The sequence below is a fragment of the Rousettus aegyptiacus genome, unplaced genomic scaffold (genome assembly GCF_014176215.1).
Source record: "Rousettus aegyptiacus isolate mRouAeg1 unplaced genomic scaffold, mRouAeg1.p scaffold_m13_p_8, whole genome shotgun sequence".
Classification (NCBI taxonomy): Eukaryota; Metazoa; Chordata; class Mammalia; order Chiroptera; family Pteropodidae; genus Rousettus; species Rousettus aegyptiacus.
In genome coordinates, this window is record NW_023416311.1 from 31,621,229 (window position 1) to 31,639,721 (window position 18,493).

At 36.8% G+C, this 18,493-nt stretch overlaps 1 pseudogene; it reads left to right on the forward strand.

Annotated features, from left to right (window-relative positions):
* Positions 1 to 13,391: 13,391 nt before the first annotated feature.
* On the forward strand, positions 13,392 to 13,510 carry LOC118607432 (annotated as a pseudogene).
* Positions 13,511 to 18,493: the final 4,983 nt, after the last annotated feature.

Sequence of the window (18,493 nt, forward strand, 5' to 3'; positions counted from 1 at the left end):
CAAATTTCACTAATTTTAGAACAATGCTTCTAACCACTGTGCAATGATGTCTACTATGGGGTTAATAATTGTCATTTAAAAAAAGTATTCTTGAGGTATGTGATTTATCATTTTAATTTCAAAGAAGTACAATTTAGTTGCTGCTCAAATTGTAAAATAGATAATGTACAAAAATATCAAAATAATTGTATTGAGGTGAAAGATATCAAAATAGCCAAGCTCGGTAAAGGATAAAACACTTTTAACAGAGATTATTTTGGGGATTTGGGAATGAGTTGGAGGATGAGAAGTTGTATAGAATAAAGAGGAGGTAATGTAGTGCTTAGAAAAAAGTAATAGAAATAGGTAGAAATTAGAGTTCAGTAAAAAAAGAGAGAATTAAAGATCAGGGAGAGGAATGATGAATGTATCTTGGGAGAACTAAGATGGCAAATTGGGAGTTTGGGGTCTTATTAAAGCTAGGGGAATAGAAATAAAACATAAGCTGGAAATAAGATTTGGTACAAAGATGCAGTCCCCTATTGTTGAAACTAGAGATAAAAGCCAGTTAAATGAAGAACATGGGCCCCATATGATAGAATTATAACGGCAAGAAGCAGGAGGAGGTTTGTCGGAAATATTATGTAGTAGTTTTAAGCTTGATCTTCCATCTTGTAGCAAAAGCAACATCCTTGAGCACGGAATTAAACTGAGTGAGTAATGTTAAGATGTACTATGGTTTTATATACATATGCATTTGGTCTGTAGGAGTTAAGAAAAAAGCATCAGTGGACATGGAGCTTAAGGACTGGGGTCAAATACTAGATAAACTGTTTACTGTCAAGCTATAAGATGCTGTGCAAGTCACTTATGGTCTCTGAGCCTCAGTTTCTTCATCCATAAGACAAGTTGTTTGCATTAAATGTGATAAGGTATGTGAAATAGCCAAACACGTGATGATACTGAATTATTTTCAGTAAAAGATTTTAAATGAAAGATTAATAAATTTATAAATTAAAAGATTCAAAAAGAATAAAAAGGTATATGGTGAAAAGCAATTCGCTATTTACCTATAACTCTCAGTCCTACGTCCTAGAGGCAGTCACTGTAAAAAGACTCCTGTATCCTTCTAGAAATATTATATTATATATAAAATCTCTCTATATTTTTTACTTCAATGGGGATATTATATATATTGCTTTGTTCACTTAGTATATTCTGGAGGTTATTTTATAATTACACATATAAACACACTTCATTTAAATGACTTTGAAGTATTTATTTATTTAACTAGTTCCCTCTTGATGGACACTTAGATTATATCCAGTCCTTCATTTATTGCTCATCACTATACGGTGTAAAATTACATACAATTTAACAAACATTAAAAACTAACTGTGTATAAAGCTCTATTTTTAGCATTATTAGATAAACTAGACATGTTTCTTGCCATGAAGAAACTCTTAACCTAGTAAGCATAGTTGGCTAATGGTTCATAGTCTGTACACAAGAATCCAACCCAACCTCTTGCATAAATATTGCACTTACCAGAAATGTGTTTTCCTGTGTCCATATTGCCACTTTGTTTAAAAAAAAAAAATCCCAGTCTGTCTTTCTCTTTACATGAGATACACAGAGCTCCTCCTCCCATTTTTTGGTCCCTTTATATCTCTTGGCTCTCCTTTATCTTTGGTACTACAGGAGAGGCAAAAGTTTACCTCTATCTGTCTGAGGTTTTCAACTAGGATGCTAACAAAAAGACAGATTAACAAGAGAAAAACAAACATTTTATTAATGTGCTGTGCACATCATGGGGGTGCAGCTTAACCCAAAAGTAGCTCAAAACAGTAGTGTAGAATTCCAGTTTACATAGCATCTTCAATAAAGAACAATAAATTTGTAGGGTAATAACAGGGCAAAGGAAAATAGTTTTAGGTTTCCAAGGGCAACGAACCGTAGGAAGGTAAATACATAGGAGGAAATTAATGGAGTAAGGTTGTTTGCAGCTTCCTCTGGTGCCATCTCTGGGCCGATATGAATGTCTTCTTTCCTCCTGGTATGGGGAGGGTACCTTTCACATGGGAATTTTATCTCCTGCTTTCAGGAAGTAAGAGGAGGGTCAGAGTGTCTCTCTTGTACCCGTTGTTTCTTAAGTGCCTTTAATTTGAAATAATTGATATGTCAAAATGGCATATTTTGGAGTGACTTATTCCGGTTACCTTCAGTACCAAAGGTTTGCCCACCAGCAAAAGGACCGTGGAGGATCTGTGAGCTCTACCAACCTCAGAATTATGGATTACCAATAGGAAAAGAAAATTCAAGGTACAAACACATTGCATTATGCAAGGTATATAAATGATAAATGGATTTATATGGTTAAAAACCCTGTGGATATAGACCAAATGTAAGTAGATAGAATAAAATATATCAAATATAATTAAATAATAATGCTATTAATAGTACTTCACATTTATACAATAATTTACTTTTAAAACTATTTTAATACGTATAATCCAACCCACCCATATTATTGGACAAATAAACTCTTACAAACGATTTGGAGGCAAAACTTTATCATTACAATTTAGAGAAAATAAAGTTAATATAAACTTTAAGATTTTAGAATCATAGACGTTTAGTGTAGGAGGAACTTGACAGTTTGATCAACTGGTTCTAAAAGTTCTGTGAGCATTGGATCCCTTTGAGAATCCAATGAAAGCTCTGTTTTCTCCTCTTAGAAAATAAAGTTTATAGTATAATTTTTCAGGGTCTATAGATGCCCTGAGGTAGATCCATGGCCCTCTAGAGTAGTTTTTTTTTTTTAATTTTAAATAACTTTATTGAGATATAATTTAAATACCATAAAGTTCACCCATTTTCAGTGTCCCATTTAATAAATTTTAGTGCAGTTACACTTGTACAACCACCACTACAAACTAATTATAGAACGTGTCCATCAACTTGAAAAGAAATCTTAAGTCCATTTACAGCCACTCCCTATTCCTACATATCCCCAGTCCCAGTCAACCACTAATCTACTTTCGGTCTCCCTCGAGCAGAGTTACAATTTTTTACTTCTCTCCACAATAAAAAATATGTTCGGCATCCAACTCAGAGGCACATGTAGACATAAAAAATTTCATAGAACAATACTCTTATTCTGTATAATATACTCTGATATATTCCATTCCACTATAAAAACTGATTTTTATAATCCAGTAGTGAGTGAGTTACAACCCCCACTTTTAAAAACACTGTCCTAGAGCAAGGCGCCCCAACTCCTGGGCCACAGACTAGTACCTGTCTGTGGCCTGTTTAAGAACCAGACCACACAGCAGGAGATGAGTAGCGGGTGTGAGAGCAAAGCTTCATCTGTAGTTGCAGTTGCTCCCCAGCGCTAACATCACCGCCTCAGCTCCACCTCAGATCATTAGGCATTAGATTCTCCTAAGACCACCAGTCCCTGGTGACAAAAAGGTTGGGGACCGCTGTCCTAGAGGGTATACACTGCGTAAAAATAAAATCGAACTAAACCCTGAAGCAGATGGCTCCCTTATTTAACGTCTGAAAAAACAGGTCCAGAAATGTGATTTGCCCATGGCAAAAGTCAGAATTAGAATTCAGTTCTCTTTTCTCCTAGGACACTTCATTTGTTGTTCAACTTGTGATTTTCATAACCTAAGAAGAAGCACAACAGAGATTTGCAAGAAGTTGTAAAAGTTGCTAAATGGTCAGGAGAAAAAAATTGTTTAATGTTTAAAGTTTAGGGGTAAGAGAAAAGAAACCTGATTCTTCCTAGGGGAGGAGGGGAGCATGGATGGCAGAGTGATGTGGGGTAGCTCTGGACCATGTGGGGAAGACACACCTGTTGCAGAGTGACCAGAAGCATACCCTGGGGGCCACGGCCTGGGGCTAATTACCCTGCATCGTGTTCAGGTTATTAGAGTTGAAGCCAAGCAGTGTTTTCCACTGAGATGTCTCTTGATACTCTGTTACCCAGGAGGTTCTGGCACAAGTAAGGATGTTTATAATCTTCTACAGCGATTCTGCAGCTGAGCAGTAGCAACTTCGTTTGCGCCCTGCAGCATCTGTGGACTGGCACCCGCTCAGCATTTAGAGTACATGCCTATAAGGGCATCATCATTCTTGTTTGCTTTTGCTGCAAGTTGAAATGTTAGCTCTTTGTAGACTGCTGACTCTTTCGTGTGATGATTGTGAAACTCATTGCCTATGATCCATATTTGGGGTAACAAGTAGCAAATTGGAGGGTGCTGGTAGGTGTCAACATTAAGAATTCAGACATTAAGCAGACAATCACTCAAATAATTGGGAACAACTGTAAACAGGGGTATAAAGGAAAGGTACAGAGCTCCTTAAGATTACATAACAGGGGTTACCGGGGTAGGTCTGATGAATGATGAAATCCAAGGTTTTAATCATTCTAGCTTATAAGATGGAACAGGGGAGTGTTTTACATTTCTGAAGGGGCCCAAGACACCTCCCCTGAGCTTTGTGGCTGAGTAGGCTAATGAAGTACAATGGGCTATTTCCAGAGCAGTTATCAGCTTCTTTGGCAGGGAAATATATGATTAATCATTTTGTCAAACAAAGCAATTATAGAAAGGAGTCACAAAGAACAAGGATTCCATTTCAGATTCCAATCTAAAACTCCTAGAATTCCTGAACTCCTAGGCATGGAGCTGAGGGTAAAGTAGAGAATGTGTGCTATTTATCTTCTTGTCAGAGTTAAAAACCAGATATACAAGAATTAAATGCAATCTGGCTTGAGCAGAGTGTCAAGGGACTTGGGTAATGGAAAAAAAAAAGATGTGAATTTCTTGGAGAGAATTGAGGAAATAAGAAAACAAGGAAACACAGGATTCCAGTAAGATAGAACACAATGAAACCTGAGTCAGAAGAATAAAAAGTAGAGGAATGTGACAAGAGGAAGAGGAGATAAAATCGACTGCAAGGAGAGGTAAACACAATAAATGAGAGCCTTGTCATACTGAGAGGTATGTGACAACTAGACCATCTGGAGAAGCAACATGCACACCTCAAGAATAATGGTGAATTGATATCTGGCTCTTGAGAAAGGAGGATGGAAAAATGTGACTCGGAGAAGGGAAAAAAGGAAAAGACTATGAGATAGAGAATGGAACGTTGACCTGGGAAGAATCATGATTTATCAAAGAGGACCTTAAGTAATGGGTGAAAATTAACCTTTTGAGTGAACAAATGGAAGTTGTGATTTCCTGTATGTGACTATTATGTAGATTTGATGAGGCTTGTCTTTCTCCAGTACAATAGTTGGAATAGAGCCCCCTGTTGGAAAAGGAATGGATATGGAAGCACACTTGTGCAATAACAATTTAAAAGATAAGAACCGGTTACTAAGATGATCAGGAAGTGGAATTCAGGTCTCTAAATTATGGTTGCAAGTAATGATAGACTTTTGGCTAGGGGTAGGGACACATTTTATTAGAATTGAGAAGAACGCATTTGCCTGGTCTAGAGTTCTTTGAACTAAATATGGAGGGGAATGAAGAGAAGGTAAAGCCCTCTGGCAAAGAGTTGGTTGACAGGGAAAAAAGATTGTGGGAGCATCTCAGATTTTGACAAGCGACAATTGGCAGGAATCAAAAATTACACTCGAAGCCTTAGACGTTCATCCGTTGTGTAGTATAGATGCAGATAGCAAACAAGGTGAACAAAGGGAGACTAGAGTGTAATTAACAAGTGTGAATTCAGATGCATCACTCAGTCTGCTCTGCCAGAGCCTCCGGTAGTGGCAGGGTGGGAAGAGAGTAGAGGTGACGTGTATCAAGAAGCTACAAACCTGGGATAGAATCATTTTACCTGTTGGTGCAAGCATACTGCAGGAGAGGAGAGAGGATGAAGGCAAAGAAAAACATTTCATTGTTCTATAGATAGAGTCAAAGCCACCTAGCGAGATAGATAAAATGAATAATGTATTTCTGATGCAGGTCCTAAAATTGTCACAGAGAAAATAAATGGATGGAGATGAGAGTTTCAGCTAGCCAGTCATCTGCCTGGATGTCTCACTTGGATAAATTAACCAAGTTCTAGTCTGGCTTTATTGACAATTACATTTACCCAAAAAGTCACTTTTATAAGTCAGCAGTATTATCTCTTATCCGGCGTGGATAATTTGATGGCTTCAGACCATTTGAACACTTTTTTCTACTTGGAGAACCACAAGACAAACACAAAATTTTGTGTTTCTCTCAGAATCTGAATAAAACTATGTCTAATAGTCAATTGACTAAAACAAGGAAAATCATCTAAAATGTTATTTCCCTCATTTAATAAATTGTTTTCTTTGTCATTCAGATAACTTCTGGAGTCTGCTTCCCCCTTTCCCTTTTCCCTTTGAATGGATGAGGGATTAGGATTTTCTGTTCAACAACACATGAAATGCAGAGAAGAGAAGCAGGGCAAGAAGAGATAATGGTATACAAGACATAATTTTTGAACATAGTATGTTAATGAGAAGATGAAGTAAAGAGGTCAGTCTGGCTGTAGTTGGCTATAGTATTGATTCAAGGAGGGAAGTGGTGAGAAATAATCTCGGGCAGATAGTTGGCAGTCAGATCGATGAAGCCTGTGTGCCAAGTTAAGTTTTCTGAATTTTATTTTCAAAGGATTGGGAATCCAGAAATGTTTAAGCAGGAAGTACCAAGATGAGAGTGATTTCTAGGAGTATTAATTGGGTTGCCAGAGCTAGGGTAATTCGAGGGCTGAGAAGGTTGGGGGAATACTGAAAGCAGGGAAACAAGATAGGAGACTAATATAATAGTGCAAGCATGAGCTGAAAAAGGCCTGAACTAGACTGATGAGAGTGTCAGTGGAAAAGAAAAGGAAAAGCGAGTTTATGCAAAAGCGCAACCGTCAAGGCTTGGTAAGGAAGAAAGAAGAAAGTCAGATATGCTAAAATTTTGAGTTCAATTGACCAGGATAACGAAAGAGAAGATGAAAAGTAAATTATTGCTATATGACTTCCTTTTTAGAAGTCCAGGAAATAATTTGAGATAAGACAAGGCAGAAAAGGTCAGAAGCTGGAGGTAGACTTACAGATTTTTAATTTATTTTCACAGAGTTAATAGCTGAAGCTATAAGAATAGGATCTGTTAATAATTCTGTCCGAATTATTTTTGCTAAATATTTTTCTCCCGGCAATTGTGGTTTAAGGTAGGTTTTTTTTTTTTTTCTTTTTTCTTTTCTCATTTCTTTATCAGTCAGAGTTTAGTTACAGGCAAACAGAAAGATATTTGGCTGTTAAAAGTTTTGTGAAATTTTTGTGGAGAAGGGAGCTGAAGAAGCAGACCCTAGGTTGAGCTTCTAGGAATGACTCTCTACTTGTCATTACAGAACTGGGTGTTGAGATGATGCAGCCTTCCTCCAGAGAGTTCCTGGGTCAGGAGGCTCCTGTCATGTTGCTGACCATGGGTCAATGCTGTGTCTTTCACAAACCTTGCCAAGAAAATGTACACAGAACCCTGCCTTTCTGTCCATGAGGGTCTTTCTGAATCAGAATCCAAAAGAAACGCTGCATTTAAAGGGACCAGGAGATATTCTTTCTTAGCTTTACAGCTTCCAGCCTTTTAGAAGGGAGTTGGCACAAATGTTGAATAAGCCAATCTACAATATCCAACACAGTATCTCAGTTCCATTTTACAGTAAATATCTAGAGTCGGGTTGAATTTTGGGTTTGTATGAGTCTCTTAATGAGACCAATGAGTCTGCAATCCTGATCTTTCTATAGTTACGATATAATGTCCTTCTTTGTTTTTTGTTCTTAGCATATTCTCCACGGCTACTAGTTCAGGTTTGACAGCAAGGGCCAAAATTCTGAGGTCATGTCCAGGCTCAATAGAAAAGCATGATAAGATTGATTACTAATGTCTGCCCAGGGATGGGGAGAGGGCAGTGGTACCTTCTGTTTGCCATCTTTATACTTAGTTATGGTTCCATTAGTGATAAACTTACTGCTTTGTGACTATAGATTACTATTCTTACATGTTGGAAGAAACAGCCACTCTAATATTTCAATGATTAAAAATGTTTCTACTTGTAGAATGCATACTAAATCCTAAGTGCCCCGAGTATATTGTGTACTATTTTGTTTTAAACTTGAAGTTTATCTAATAGTTTCCTTCTGCTTTCTCTATGACTCATCTGCTGATTTCAAGCTGTTCTTTCCCCCAAATTGCTGCCTTGGGAGGGTCAAGCCCTTCAGAATGCTTTCGGGTGTGAGAAGTGGCATCAGCACCAGGTGGTGTCGGGTGAAGCTGTAAATGGCCTATACCTGAGCATCTTCCAGCTTCCAAGACCAGGAGCATCGCCAGCCTGAGGGGATGAGTACTTCTGCTGCTACTTGGAGGAGCTTCTCACTTTCCAGGGACCTGGTGGATTCAGTCTTAGCTATTCTGAATGTCTCTTCCTGCCCCTTATTCACACTTCAAGGCTACCTGCTCTTTGATGCTTCATTGGTGACTTCCTTCTATTCCCACTCCATACAGAATTAGCTACTCCTTTCCCTGTATTCTGATATTACTTAGTACATACATTGCCTGCTGTAGCAAGTATCCTATTACATTTTAGTCATTTATATACTTGTTATATTTTCTGACTGAGTACTCAAAGGCAGAGGTTGTCTTTTTAAAACCACTATTTATTATTTTACATATATTATCTCATTCAGTTCTTACAATAGACCTAAGAGGAAACAGAGGCTCAGAGAGGTTAAATTTAATACCCAACCATAAGATAAATACTTGGCAGAAATAGAGTTTGAAACTAGGTCATGGTTTATATATATACCTAGCACGGTGCTTGGTATGAGGCGTGTGTTGGAGATGGTCAAACAATGCTCATCAAATGAGAAAGTAATGAAATGAATAAACTGTATGCTATGAACTATAAGAAATTCTTTTGGCCACCAGCTAAAAACAAGTACTTTCAGTTACTCTCACAGATCAGAGCATGTTGCACACTTTAATTCAAACCAGACCTTAATACCTAGGAAAAGAAGGATATATCACAAAACCCAATTACCGGAAACCATGCAGCTGACTACCTCACTTAAGGTCATCTACTGAGCCTGGCTTCCCAATAATGTGGTTCTCATCATAATGATTATTTAAAGATTCAATTTAAAACGTTAATACTGCAGTATCAGAAACATACAAATATGAAGAGAAGATGGAATAATAGAAGCTTTCATTCCATTGTGCAGATTGGGCTTTGCTGTGCCCTGTTTTCAGATGAGAGATTTTTTTTTTTTTTTTTGCTAAATGAGTTCTACCTAAGGAAAATTGACAGAATGACTTACTTCTCTGTTTATATAGTCTTCATTGATTACTAGTTTTGGGCACCATTATCTTCCAATGTCTCAAAGGAGTTTCTTACTATGATTTTAATGAACAAGGACATTGTTCAGCTAGACTGATTTTAGATCTAACGATTTTGTCTGCTGGCATAATTAATAAATGGCAAGCAGGTGTCTAAGTTATTTTCTGGCTTTCCTTTTTCTCCTGTAAAGTGTTTTTTTTTTCCATCATTAGATCTTCCACATATACCATCCATAAGGGTGGGGGCTGGGAGTGGCCATGTGCTTCCAGGGTGCCCCACTGGGAATGCTGGACTATCTATTCCCCTGGGTGCATGAGCTCACCCTGTTTCCATGTGTCACTGCACATGTGTTAGATCCTGGTGGAAAAATAGTTGGATTTGAGTGGAAATAGGAGGGAGTGGGACAGCTGCATTTCAGAGCTTTTCATTTCCTTTTCCTTTGTATCTAGCATATGGCTCAAATAGGGTTGCTGAGTACATAGTCCTGTGTAGTTTCCCCTTCCATTTAGTTTTCTCTTACACCTCTGTGCGAACAACGTTCCTTATCTGAAAAGCCAAATAGCATTCCCGTTGTCTATCTCTTGGGATTATGAGTTCCATTTTGATTAAAAATAATTAAAAGCCAATTTAAGCTCTTAGGAATTATGCTTATGTAACCTAGGACTATTTTTCAATATAATCATCCACTTTTTTTCTTTACTTTTTTTTTTTTTTTTTTTTGGAGTAGGAGGGTGGGGAAAAGGCAGTGTGATATGTTATGTTCCTGTGGCAGTAGGAATAGAGATTAGTTTTCTGGTCCTAGCTCTGCCTCTAGCTAAATGACTATTTCAAACAAGCCACTTAATCTTGTCTGTAGAATAAGAAAGTTGAAGGTTATCTGGATGATTCCTGAAGTCCCTTTCAAATTAAAAAAAGAAAAAAAATTCTTGGATTTTTTTCCATCTAGTTTTACTTTTTTTTTTTTTCTTTTTTTTTTTTTTTTGGATTTCCCAGAATTTGAGTGAAATAGAATTTGGAGAATGTACAAAGTGTGAACAGGACTATTTTTATACAGTAAGGTTTTCTACCAGAAACACATTCTCCACTGATTTGTCGTCCATTTTTCTGTGAACCAAATTCTTCACAATTATCTGTAGTTCACAGTATATTTAGAATCATTGGAATATAATTAGATCCACTCAGATGACTCTCAGATTGACCATAAAATTGTCTCTAAAATTATATCAGTTTTTTTGAAACCAGGGCCTTAAGAAGAAACACAATCACTTATCTTAGGAAAAAACTTCCTGGAATGGATTAGTTTGGGAATTTGTGCTCAAGATTCGAGCTTCTAGTCCTCTTCTCCCCATCTTTATTTTTGCAATTGTTTACTCCGTAATGTTTCATCTCTCTAGGCCACAGATTGCCCAGCTAATGACCAGTGGTATGATCTCAGAATTATCTAGAACCTAAGGGTTGCTGAGTTAATTTCTGTAACATGTTTTGGGGTGTTCCAATAAAAAATGATAAAGACAATGTTTTATTTTAGTCTCACTTTCTTCATGCTATTAAAAATATTTAACACGAGAAATGCTATTTCTGTTTTCCAGAAAAATCAATCAAATAGTTATTTATTAAACATAAGCATTCGTATTATTTATTAAGCTTCAAATCATTAGCATTAAGTTTCCCTTTTTTGTTCAGGGACTATCCAATTTCTTTGCGTTTCTTGGTGATTAAAAGTATCCTATATCCGCTAACAAGAGCGTAACTTCATTTTGAGCCAGACAGAAACTCTAATTCTCCCTAGAGAATTTTGTGTACGTTGAATCAGGAGGACGTCTTTCTTAGTTCTATGAAGGCCACTTTTCTCCAAGGACCTTTATTCCCTGGCCTAATTTAGCCATAGGCATTTTTTAAAGTTGAATTGTACAAACAATTGATAAATATAATCTGCATAAGGATACAACCAGTAACAATCTAGAGACTTTGTTTTATTTTGGGTAGTAGAATTTCAAATCCAGATTAAATATTTATCTCCTGGTGTCAATAATTTGAAACATCAAAAACTTATTTTGCTTTGAAATGGCTGGCATGTGAACTAAACACATTATTGTCACCTTGATTCTTTATTATATTATTTATTCGTGATTTTGGAATGTTACATTGATTGAAGTTCTACAGGGTCAGTAGGATGGGTATTTTACCTGCCGAAGTGTGTTAGTTACAAGGGTGAATCCAGGTTTTGATGGGCTATCTTAGTCTATTTGGGCTGCTACATCATAGGTTGGGTGGCTTATAAACAACAGAAATTTATTTCTTATAGTTCTGCAGACTGGAAAGCCCAAGATCAACGCACCAACCAGCAGTGGTCCTACTTCTTGTTCATAGATGGCTATCTTGTCATGATGTCCTCACATGGTGGAAAGGGAAGGGGGTTCTCTGGAGTCTCTTTAATAAGGACACTAATCCCATTCATGGGCCTCCGTCCTCTTGACCTAATCGCCCTCCAAAGGCCCCGCCTCCTAATACCATTGCTTTGGGGGTTAGGATTTCCATATGTGAATTTTTTGGAGGATACAAACACATTCAATCTAGTAATCGGAGGACTCTCCAAGAAAAAGAACAAAGTAGGTATGATAGTGAGTATATGTTTAGAAAAAGAAATCATACACAAAAAATAATTTTTAAAGAGCTGACAAATATCACAAATTGAATTACATTAAAACCTGAAATTTAACTGTCCTTTTCCCAATATTTTTGAATACTCCTTTGTATATCAACAATTAAAAATTTTTATGTCATTTTCTGTAGAGAAAATAGAATAAAATAATCTTTTTACTAGGATGGTTTATTGAAATTTGTTTTTTATTGTTGATAATTTATAAAAATTTGTTTTGTTTTCACAACCCAATATTAGTCATGAAAATTACAGACTGTCAAATTTGGGAAACCTCTAAAAGTTTTATGCACATATGTACTCTCTGCAGTATTCCTCCAAGCACAGAGTTTGTAATAAGTTTTGTTTCATGCAATTGCCATTAGAAGAAAAATTTATGGCGTGTTTATAATTCTTTATGCGATATTATAAAGTATTTTCCTGACAAAAAGAGAACTTCTACTTTTACTAGACATTTAAAGGAACTGCATCCTTTACTCACAAATTTACCAGCCTGATGATTGAGAGAATTTTTCAAAGATTAGCTTCTGACTCCCTATTTTCTTTTTCACCCACATACTACTGTTACTGGGTGCCATAAGACATGTTCATGTCATAGTAAAACCTCTAGCTCTGCACAGTTGTGTTGTGCTGCCAGGTGAGTCAGCTCAGGAGGCATTAGGGATACTCCTGAAAGCCGTTCCTTACACCGGGATGGCTAGCGATAACTTATTTATACATAGAAGTGATAGTGAATTACATGAATATATCTCATTCAAGCCAAAGTAAATGTGTACTCTATTTAATTTCTCCTTAATGAATCTTAAACGTGCCTACAGACAGGTTACCATCACCAACATGAAAAGTTAAGTGACAGTCAGGAAGAGACAGTGGTCTTAACTTATTGCTGTTATAAGATCTCACTTTCCATATTTTACAGAAATATAATATCCTTTGAGTACATTGCTGTCTTCCTCCTAGGGTCTTGGAAGGTGCCCATGAAAATGAAGATTATGAACCTTAAGTGTTATTAGCTTTACAGAAAACCTGACTGTCTGACCAAGTGCCTACGCTTTTTGTCTTTGGAAATACTGTTCTTTATATCTCTGTTTCAGGTGTGAACACCCCCTGGAGGCACCAGAGAATGGTGCCGATGGCAGTTTATACTGTCATGGTAGTAGAAATGGACCTCTCTCTTTCCCCTCCCCATATTTCCCTTTGTTTTTGGTAATCCCAGAGCATAGCATTATACTTGGCACATAGCACATGGAGAAGCAAGAAGACGGGCCCATTCTAGAGTTCAAATCCCACTTTTGCCATTTGACTTTTGGAAAATTCATTTATGTTTATGAGCCTCAATTGTAAATTCAAGTTAATAATACACTTTAAAGGTTTCTCTGACTACGGCCATGCCACCCTGAACAAGTCTTATTCCATCTGATCTTGGAAGCTAAGCAGGGTCAGGCCTGGTTAGTATTTGGATGGGAGACCACCTAGGAAGACCAGGTGCTGTAGGTATAAAAAATAAAATAAAATAAATAAGGGATTGTAAGATGACAAGGTCCTTGTAATCTGTGAGGTCAACCAAGGGTTGCCTTGCCTAAAAATAAAAAATAAAAAAATATAGATTTCTCTGAGAACCTGAGATAATATATGTAAATTGGTTTATTTTTATGAGCCTTGGTTTACTCATTTATGAAGTGAAATTAATAACGAATCTTAAAGGGTTGTTTTGAGAATCTGAGATAATGCATGTAAATTAGCACAATGCTTAGAATGTAGATAGCATTGATCAATAAATTGTACCTACTTGGGGAAAAGGATCACCAAATGTGCTCTTTTATACTTCCCAGCCTACCTTGCAGTTAGATTGGAGTCATGTGACTAGCTCCAGCCAATGAAGTGTGAGGGACTGGACAGTTAAAAGCATGTGTACTTCCTGCATCTTCTACCCCTGCAGTATCAACCTTGGTGATAGTATAGCTATAATGTGTAAGGAGCCTAGATCTCTGAGTCACTATCAAAGGAGAATTTCTCAAGAGAGCTTCTGGACTATATCAGACTTTATGTGAACATTAAGTAAAAGTTGATCGTTTTACGACACTATGATTTTTTTTTACTACAGTTTAGCTTAACATTATATTGTCATTATTATATTGTCATTATTACTACTACCATTGAATTGAACAGAACTACTCCCAAACAATGGCACTTTTAGTGGTACATAAAAATATTGCTGTTGCATGTAAAACCTGTAATTCTTCCACAAACATGGATTCCAAAAATGTCACACTAAAATAAAATAGTAAGGAGAAAACAGTCCATTAAATTTTCCATTTAGTTCACCAGCTAATCTTCTTTATTCAGACTCCCTTATTTTCTTGAAACCCTGTTAGGGTCAATGCATATTTTCATGACATTAAAAAATGTCCTTTTCTAATGTAGCTTTAGAAATCATGTTTTCTCTCTTCTCTTCTTCATTGGCTCAACAACCCTCCATGCCTTAATAAAAAGTCTAATTAGAGTGTTTTGCATCATCTTCTCTATTAGGAATAAATTCCATAATTCATAGATTCTTAGGTAGGCAGTTGGTAGATTACCTTCGGAGTTTAGCCATCAGCAGGCACCGGGAAAGAGAGTGCATATCCCTATTTTTATTTTTGTATGAACCACCACTTAAACTACATGGAAAATCTCTATTTAACCACTTTTTTTCCTAATGATGTGACTCTAAAAATGCTTCCAGATGCCCAGCTCTCTTTGGAAAGATTGGTAGAAGTGTTAGCTTGATGGGTTGTTTTCTAGATCTTGTGTCATTGTTACCAGGAGCTTCCAGAAAGTAGATAAAATGCAAGCAACAAGTGAAAATTATGGCAAGGGTTAGTACCTGAAGAGGTTGGCATATTGACTATTTTGAGCTTGAAGGCATTTGTCATATAACAGATGCAGGAAGGCTCTCTGACCTCTTATTTCTCCCTAAAAGCAGAGCATAAATTTTCCATGAGAAAGATGCTTTCCTTCTACCAGGAAGAGAAGAATGTCCTTATCCTCAGAGACTGGAAATCGATGCCGAAATGGATCATACAAACTTACTAAAATAACCTTATCTCTCAAGTTTTACCCCTCTATATATCTCCTAGTGACTTCTCACAATTTACTGCCTTTATCCTAAACCCTTTGCTTTATTTCTTACAGTTTGCTATTTGTCTAAAAGGTATAAAAGCTTTCTGCACTAGTCACTTTTTCAGGTCTTCATTCTCTTGTAAAAGCTTTCATGTATAAGTAAAATTCTAATAAAACTTGAATGCTTTTCTCTTGTTAATCTGCCTATTTTAGTTTAATTCTTATTCCCAGCCAGAGGCTCTAAATGAGTAGAGGAGAATTTTTCCTCCACTAAGTACCAAAAAAATAATACCAAGTCAGGATGGGAATTGGCATGAAGCTTTAGAGAGGTGATAAGGCCATAGGTCAAGAAGTTGGAAAGTAGGGTGGGACACAAGATGGTTCAGGGAAGTAGGCCCTGAACCAAGAAAGAGTACTAGATCTGGGTCTTTTTGAATGCTGCCTATATAGTTGGGATGGGGCAGGCAGGCAGCAGAGGTGAGGGACGGGCTTAAAAATGTGGAATTAAGTTCGACTGCCTATCCAATTTAAGAAAAGTGAGAACGCTTCTGACACAAAGGAAAAATGTTAATAATATTCATTAAACTTTATAAAAGAAATATATGTGCACATAGATTTTAAAAATATATTAACATTTGATAGAGTATTGAGGTTAAGGTGGTTTCATAACCTTAGTCTAAGTAAGTATGGACAGAGGGCTTTACTATGGCTTTTGTTTTCAGATATTTTATGGCAGAAAGCAGAGCAAATATTTAAAAAAATAAAAAAAAAAACCCACACATCTAATGAGACGCCTTAAATCTGCAACTGAACCATTGTGTTGTAGAAATACAGACGTACCTCAGAGATATTGCGAATGCCTTTACAGACCACCACAATAAAGCGAGTCACAATCTTTTTGCTGGTGGAACGTCTTACCTTCAATTTGTAAAAATGCATCATTTGTGAAGCACAATAAGACAAGGCACAATAGAACGAGGTATGCCTATACTGGGATAGTCTTAATGAGTTAGCTTAATTTGAAGTCTTCTTGACAACGGTAAGATAGGAATACATATTCCAAAAGATTTGAAAAACATCTACCTAATAAGTTGCAGATCTATTCCCAATAAGGAGAAATGCAAAGAAAAAGAGAGGGAGCAGGTATTCAGAAAGCAGGGAGAGTCCCTGTGCTGTCTCATTAGCAGAATCTCTACAGATTTCTCTACAGCTTTGGTTTACTACCTCTAGCAACAGACGATTAGTTCCCCTGAGTCAAATGAGAAAACCTCCTGGAAAAGGAGAAGAAAGTCCTCCCTGTGGCCTTCAGTGCTTATCCCACTTTCCAGAGCAGCTGCCTCCAGCAAGAAGCCTGCCTGTAGTTTTCTCCCTAGGGTTCAGTCTGGCTAACCACTGGCAGGCCTTGCTAACTACCTCTGTTCCAGTTCTTTCCTAAAGTGCCAGTTCTCACACTTTACCATTACAATCACCTGGAGGGGTTGTTGCAACACAGAATGCTTGCCTGCTCCCAGAGTTTCTGATGCAGAAAGTCTGGTATAAAGCCTACAAACTGGCCTTTCAAACTGGCCTTTCAAACAGAAGGTGTTGTAGTTGGTTTGATGACCAGTCTTGAAGAAGCATTGCTTTCACATATATAGTAGAAGTTTTTTTTATATATAGTAAATTATTTATTAACAAAAGTGAATCCTTTTCTGTCATCCTGGATTGTTTACCAATTATTTTTTACTGCTAGATGTTGGTGTTTAAAAATATTTCTGAAGATCTCCACATCACCAAATCACAATCTCAAGTGTTGGACAGGGCTGGATTTTCTAACTTCCTCCTTTTCTTCCTGTCTTCATTGAGCTTTAAATACAATTTTACTCTTTGTGCTCCCTCAGTAGTATTGCTGTGCTTTGTAGTAAAGATTCTGTCTTCCTCTTTAGTCAGTTGTTTATCAGTGACAGTCCCTTCCTTGTTTTTCCTCTTCACAGGTAAGGATGAAAATCTAAGGAATACATGACTAGAATAAAAACACTAAATAGACACGGTATTATTTGGCCCTACTTACGGTCACCTCCCATCTCAGAAATTGCACTACTCAGTCCTAGCTGATATTCTGTTCTATTGTTTGATCTTCTATTGCTTTTTTTCCACTGTGAAAAACACGATATAATTCTTACAGATGAGAATCTAGTTTAATTCCTTTTTTTTTTTAGTTCTGAAAATTCTTTTCTCTATTCCCCATGTTCATAACATTTTAGCATCCGTCACTTTCTGTCACAGGATCTTCCTGCTTGTTCTTTTTGTTTGCCTGTTTGTTTTCATTATATTTTTTTATTGCGATAAAGTATAAGTAAAGCTCATTCTTTTAAGCAGTTTAAAGTGTACGATTTTTGTGGCATGAAGTACATTCACAATGTTGTGCTACCTTCATGACTATCCGTTCTCAGAACTCTTCATCATTCCAGACAAACTCTGTGCCCGTTAAACTTCCCATTCTCCTCTCCCCCGAGTTCCTTGTAAACTCTATTCTCCTTTGTCTCCATGAATTTGCCAATTCTAGGTATCTCATATATGTGATATTTGTCTTTTTGCATCTGGCTTATTTCCTTTATCATAATGTTTTCAAGGTTCATCCCTGCTTGCTTTTATCATCTGTGTTTCCTCTTAAATCTCTGCAATAGAACTTGGATTTGCCTAGTGCCCTTTCCATGAGAAAGTTCTTTTTTATTTTATGACCACATTTCCCACCTTTTCTTTTTTTTTGAAAACTAAGTATAACTATCATGAAGGTAAGGATTCTAGAATTATTTCTTTTGTTTGTCTTTTACTAGCAGGTGAATAGAGTTTTGTGTGCCAATTATTCACCCTGTGACTCATGTGTGGGCGTCACAAAATCTGTGCTATCATCTTGTTCCATGACCAGCCATAGCAAGCAGAATTTTCCCAAACCATTTTAGGTGTCTCTTAGAATTTTGCCAAGAGCTCTCTTTCTAGATCCTCCTAGGAGTCATCTTTAAAGTTGAGGGCCTCAGAAATAGGAAACGATAGAAGTACCTGCTGTAAGTTGTATTGCTTGGATTTTATTGGACAGGCAATAGCCTCTTTAGCATTCTGTCATTAAAATGACTATTATTTTTTTCTCAAATAATTATTGAAGACAGTAGATGCTAGGGTTGTGAAAGAGTTTAAAAAGCACCTTTTAATCATCTTACCTGTATTTTGATTCATAGGCTGGGGACTTATACCTGACAATGCAGCAACACATGACTCTGTCAGAATGGAAAAACACCACAATCTGATAGATATGATTAGAGCAGGGTGATATCATGGGCTTTGAATATGTCTGAGTTCAGGCTGTGCATTAATTTGTTAAAGTTGTGGTGAGTTTAAAGA